The sequence below is a fragment of the Cervus canadensis genome, chromosome 4 (assembly GCF_019320065.1).
Source record: "Cervus canadensis isolate Bull #8, Minnesota chromosome 4, ASM1932006v1, whole genome shotgun sequence".
NCBI lineage: Eukaryota > Metazoa > Chordata > Mammalia > Artiodactyla > Cervidae > Cervus > Cervus canadensis.
The window spans coordinates 10,286,513-10,292,512 of NC_057389.1; positions in this window are offsets into that span (position 1 = coordinate 10,286,513).

Here is a 6,000-nt window from a genome sequence, read left to right on the forward strand (position 1 = left end):
ATTCTTGTGTTCCATTGATCTATTGGTCAATCTGGAAAACAACATAACTTTCTCAATTAGTTGATGATCACAGTCCTGTGGAGTGAAAAAGTTAATTTTGGTGTTTCAGTAGCTAACTGCATATATCATTTCAATCACTGTTACATAATTTTTCTATTGAGCTTTACTGAGAATTGTGTATATTTGGAACATGTTTCCATGAGGAAGAGAGCTACATATATTTAGTACATATGATTCACCTCACTGTTATCTAACCAAGTTTTATACTTGAGAATCTTTAGCCCAATTAAACACTTACACATGCCAGAGGAATGAATTACCATGTCAGATGGACTGCTTCTGAAGAACTCAAAAATCTAGAAGTGAATAAGTGAGAAATTTAAGTATTTTTTTCCTGGCAAGTTATATTTTTCACCTAAAACTGTGAACAGCAATGTATGAGTGCAAACAAATTTGATAACAGATTCTTCCTATTATGGGTTAAGGCTAGCTGAAAGTTTGACTTTCCTGTTAAGTCAAATAATTAAAATAAACTTCAATACAAGTCATTTTCCTCAAATTTTCTGCCTTTTCCACTTTTTGCTCAGAAAATATTTTATAAGTTTATTATCGGAAAAACTTAAATATTCAGGTCTCTTAATAGAAGATAATGCTAGAAAATCATGAAATCCTTTCACAGTTGCCAAGCTGACAGATGAAACCAAGAAGAAAATAGACCATATCCAGAGGAATTAATTTTGACTTTCTAATAATATATTTGATGTAATTATAATGTCATCCTTGATAGATAGACTCTTTTATTCCTCATTTATAACTTATAAACTGTCTTCCACACACAGAAAAAGATACCAGCTGATTGAGTCAACTTTGTTCAGAAATTCACTATCATCATACAGATCTATTTAGGTGTTTAATTTACCTGACCAAATAATTATAATAAGAGCATTCTACAGTCCTTAATAAGCTTAGCTCTACAAAAACATTTAGCATATAAACAGTTCCACATAATATGTTCTTAAGCACACTGGCAAAAAAAAAAAAAAATTGTCCTTAGAATGGCTGTAATAAATCAAGAAGAATGTGCTTTAATTCTCAATAATCAATAGAGAGTACTACAAAATGAACTGTGGTGGGAACAGCAAATATTAAGGGAACCGTATTAAATTAAATCATGTGCATGTTGTATGAGGTTCCAGATTTCACGACAGCATAGAGGCATGGGCCATAATATGGTAGCAAATGTATGCTAATACGTTTCTGTGTAATATAGATATTAAGTGAGAATAGTCAAGACAAATTCATTGAAGCAGAGAGCAATGCTATGGTAAGTAAAGTTCACAAAAAATATGGATTTTCTAGCATTATCTTCTATTAAGAGACCTGAATATTTAAGTTTTTCCAATAATAAACTTAGAAAATACTTTCTGAGCAAAAAAAAATTTCTCTCCCCCAGAAATTTTATCTATTTCTATGTATCAACAAAGTGCTAAAATCTTCAAGGAACGGAGGACAGAAATTGAAACTCCTGAGAGTGAGTGAAACAATCAAGCAAGAAGAGCAAGTGTCCATTTTACATCTTCTTTAGAGAAATGTCTATTCATATCCATTACATTCTTAACTAGATAAATTGCCTTGGTATTTTGTTGTAAGAGACTATACATGCTGGAAAAGAAGTCTCTTATCAGATGTATACTTTGCTATTCTATTCTCCCATTCTGTGGATATCTTTTCACTTTCTTGAAGGTGTCTACAGAAACACAAACAATTTTTAATTTTGATGACTGAATCATTTTTCCTAAGTATATTGGCTTTTGTTTCTTTCTTCTTATTCACATGCTTATATTTAGCCTTTATTTTTCTGAAAAATTTTGATTCATGTCTTTCCCTCAGTTTTAATTGTTTTCTCAGTTGTCTTATTAACTAGTAAGAATCCATTATTAAGTTTAGTTACAGGGCCTTTGCCTGAAATACATTTTGCAAATATTTTGTCCCAGTCTGTGACTTCCTTTTTAATTTTTTCAGTGATGCACAGTGAAGAGCAAAATATACTTTTTGAGATAAGGTATAATATTTATTTCTCTTAGACACATTTGGTTTATTCTGTGCCATTTGTTGAAAATATTTTTCTTTTCCCAATGAATTACCATGGCACTTTTGACAAATATCAATGGACCATATTTCTGGTCTCTCCATTCTTTTTCATTGAGCTCTCCATTTCTCTTTCTAAATACCAAGCTATCTTGATTAACACAGCTTTATTCTAATTCTTGAAATAAGGTAACTTATCCAATATTATTCTTTTTAAGTCTTGTTTGACTATTATAGGTCCTTTGTGTTCTTTTATTAATTTTAAAATAATTCTATCAATTTTCACAGATAAAATCTACTGGGATTTTCATTGGGAATGTAATTTAATCTAGAAGTCCATATGGGGAAAACTGCTATTATTGCACTGTTGTTATTCTAATCTAAAATATGTCTCATCTTTCCATTTATTTAATTTCTCTCAGTAATATTTTTATTCTCAATGTAGAACACTTGTGAATAATTTTAAGATATACTGTTATGTGCTTTTTGCTACCACAAGTGGAATTGTTTTCAAGTTAAACATTAATTAAAATTAAATTAAACTAACCTTAATTTCCTTTTTTAACTTTCAATTTTTCAATCTTTTTTTATTACACATACTAATTTAATCAATTTTTATACTATGCTTGTGTACTGCTAATGTGATGCATTCAATAATTTAGTTTCTAAACCATATTGTAGATTTCCTGAGATTTTTCTATGTAAACAATCATAATACTTTCAAAGAGATATTTTTTACTTCTTTTTTAACCTTAACTATTATTTTTCTTACCTTATTGGAATGGCTAGGTCGTCTAGTACAATGTTAAATAAAATGATGAAAACAGGTATCTCAGTCTTGTTTCTTCAGTTAAGGAGAAATTATTCAGTGTTTTCACCATTAGCAGGATTTTGGCTGTAGATTTTTTAGTAGTTATCCTTTACCAGTTTGAGGATGTTCCCTACTGCTTCAAGTTTGTTGATTATTTTTTTATCCTGAATATAAGTTGAATATTCTCAAACTTAGCAGTGATTTATCCTCTTTTATTTTACAGAGGAAAAAGAGGTGCAAATTTGGCAATTCTTCCTTCTGAAATGTCTAACAGAATTTACTAGTAACACCATACTGGTGATTTTTTTTTCAGAAAGAGTTAATATAAACACAAAGTTTTGTAAATATATGGTGCTATTCAGATTTTGTTTTTCTCTGATCAGTTTGCTTATATCTCATCCAGTGTATACTTCATTTCAGATTACTTTTGCTTTATTAAAGCTTGTTTATGAATTTTTATGTCATATATTTCTTTCATCATGTTCATGCTTTTCCTTGTATCCACATGAATATGAAACATATCAATTGTAGCAGTTTTAACAAGATCTTTTAACTTCATGGCTGCTGTCACCATCCACAGTGATTTTGGAAGCCAAGAAAAAAATTGAAACTACTTCCACTTTTTACCCTTCTATTTTCCATGAAGTGATAGAACCAGATGCCATAATCTTAGTATTTTCTTGAATGTTGAGTTTCAGGCCAGCTTTTTCACTCTCATCTTTCACCCTCATCAAGAGGCTCTTTAGTTGCTCTTTGCATTCTGCCATTAGAGTGATATCATCTGCATATCTGAGGTTGTTGATATTTCTCCTGGAAATCTTGATTCCAGTTTGTGATTCACTCAGCCTGGCATTTCACGTAATGTACTCCACATATAAATTAGATAAGCAGGGTGACAATAGAGAGCCTTGTCATATTCCTTTCCTAATTCTGAAGGAGTTCCACGTCCAATTCTAATTGTTGCTGCTTGACCCAGCCACAAGTTTCTCAGGAGACAAGCAAGGTAGTCTGGTATGCCTTTCTCTTAGCGAATTTTATTAATCACAAAATGATCAATACAATGGACATCTACACATGGACATCACCAAATGGTCAACATCTAAATCAGATTGATTATATTATTTGCACTGAAGATGAAGAAGCTCTATACAGTTAGTAAAACAAGACGCGGAGCTGACTGTGTCTCAGATCATAAACTCCTTATTGCAAAAGAAAGAAAGAAAGTGAAGTTGCTCAGTCGTGTCCGACTCTTTGCAACCCCATGGACTGTCCTACTGGGCTCCTCCATCCGTGGGCTTTTCTAGGCAAGAATACTGGAGTGGGTTGCCATTTCCTTCTCCAGGAGATTTTCCCGACCCAGGGATTGAACCCAGGTCTCCTGCATTGTAGGCAGACTCTTTACTGTCTGAGTCACCTGAGAAATCCTTACTGCAAAACTTAGGCTTAAATTTAAGGAAGTAGGGGAAAACACTAGACCACTCAGGTAGGGCCTAAATCAAATCTCTTATGACTATACAGTGGAGGTGATGAATAGATTCAAAAGATCTGTTAGACAGAGTACCTGAAGAACTATAGATTGAGGTTCATAATACTGTACAGAAGGCAGTGACCAAAATCATCCCAAAGTAAAAGAAATGAAAGAAGGCAAACTGGTTGTATGAGGAGGCTTTACAAACACCTGAGGAAAGAAGGGAAGTGAAAAGCAAAGGAGAATGGAAAAATACACCCAACTGAAAATAGAGTTCCAGAAATTAGCAAGAAGAGAAAAGAAGACCTTCCTAAAAGAACAATGTAAAGAAAGAGAGGAAAACCATAGAATGGGAAAGACTGAGATCTCTTCAAGAAAACTGGGGATACCAAGGGAACATTTCATGCAGGGATGGGCATGATAAAGGACAGAAATGATAAGGACCTAACAGAAGCTGAAGAGATTAAGAAGTGGTGGCAAGAATACACAGAACTATACATAAAAGATCTTAATGACCCAGATAACCATGATGGTGTGGTCATTCACTTAGAGCCAGACATCTTGGAGTGTGAAGTTAAGTGGGCTTTAGGAAGCATTACTAGGAACAGAGCTAGTGGAGGTGATGGAATTCCAGCTGAGCTACTTCAAATCCTTAAAGATGATGCTGTTAAAGTGCTGCACTCAGCATTTGAGTGTGAAAACTGAGCAGTGGTCACAAGACTGGAAATAGTCAGTTTTCATTCCAATCCCAAAGAAGGGCAATGCCAAAGAATGTTCAAACTACTGCACAATTGTGCTCATTTCACATGTTCGTAAGGTAACGCTCAAAATCCTTCAAGCTAGGCTTCAGCAGTATGTGAACCGAGAACTTCCAGATGTACCATTTAGGCTTAGAAAAGGCAGAGGAACCAGAGATCAAATTGCCAACATCTGCTGGATCATAGAGAAAATAAGGGAATTCTGGAAAAACATCTACTTCTGCTTCATTGACTATCCTAAAGCTTTTGACTAGTTATGTATGTACTTTGGATTTCTGTTTGACACTATAAAATTATTTTCCCAGAGAGAACACAACACTTCCTAACCACCTTGATATAAGAATCAGGCATATGACTTAATCATGAAGATGAAATGTTAGTGGAAGTTCTGAGGATGTAAGGGTCAGTGTGTATTTCCCCCTTGGCTGCAATAGTCTATGTTGTCCAAAACTGACTGACCAGGGATCCTCAGTTAAAGACTGGTGATGAAATAAAAAATAAAAAGCATAGCCGCCCACCAACCGGAGTGGATATGTAGCCAGAGAGAGAACTACACCTTTGTTATTCTCAACAATTAAGGCTAGCTCTTGTTTAGCAACTCATTTCTTTATTCATGATCATTTATCAGAAAGAAATTCATTGCCTGACAATACAACTGATATTTAAATGACAGTTGATGGCGTTTCATATTATTGATAGTTTTAAAACACTACTGTGTAATAAAGATTAGCCTGGATTTTAATTTATATATATATATATATATATATATATATTATTTTGCAGGGAAGACATAGTTATCTTTAGTGATACTATTACACAAAAATACCTAAATCAGAATTGGCACTTGGAATGGGAAAATTACTATAGAGCAAATT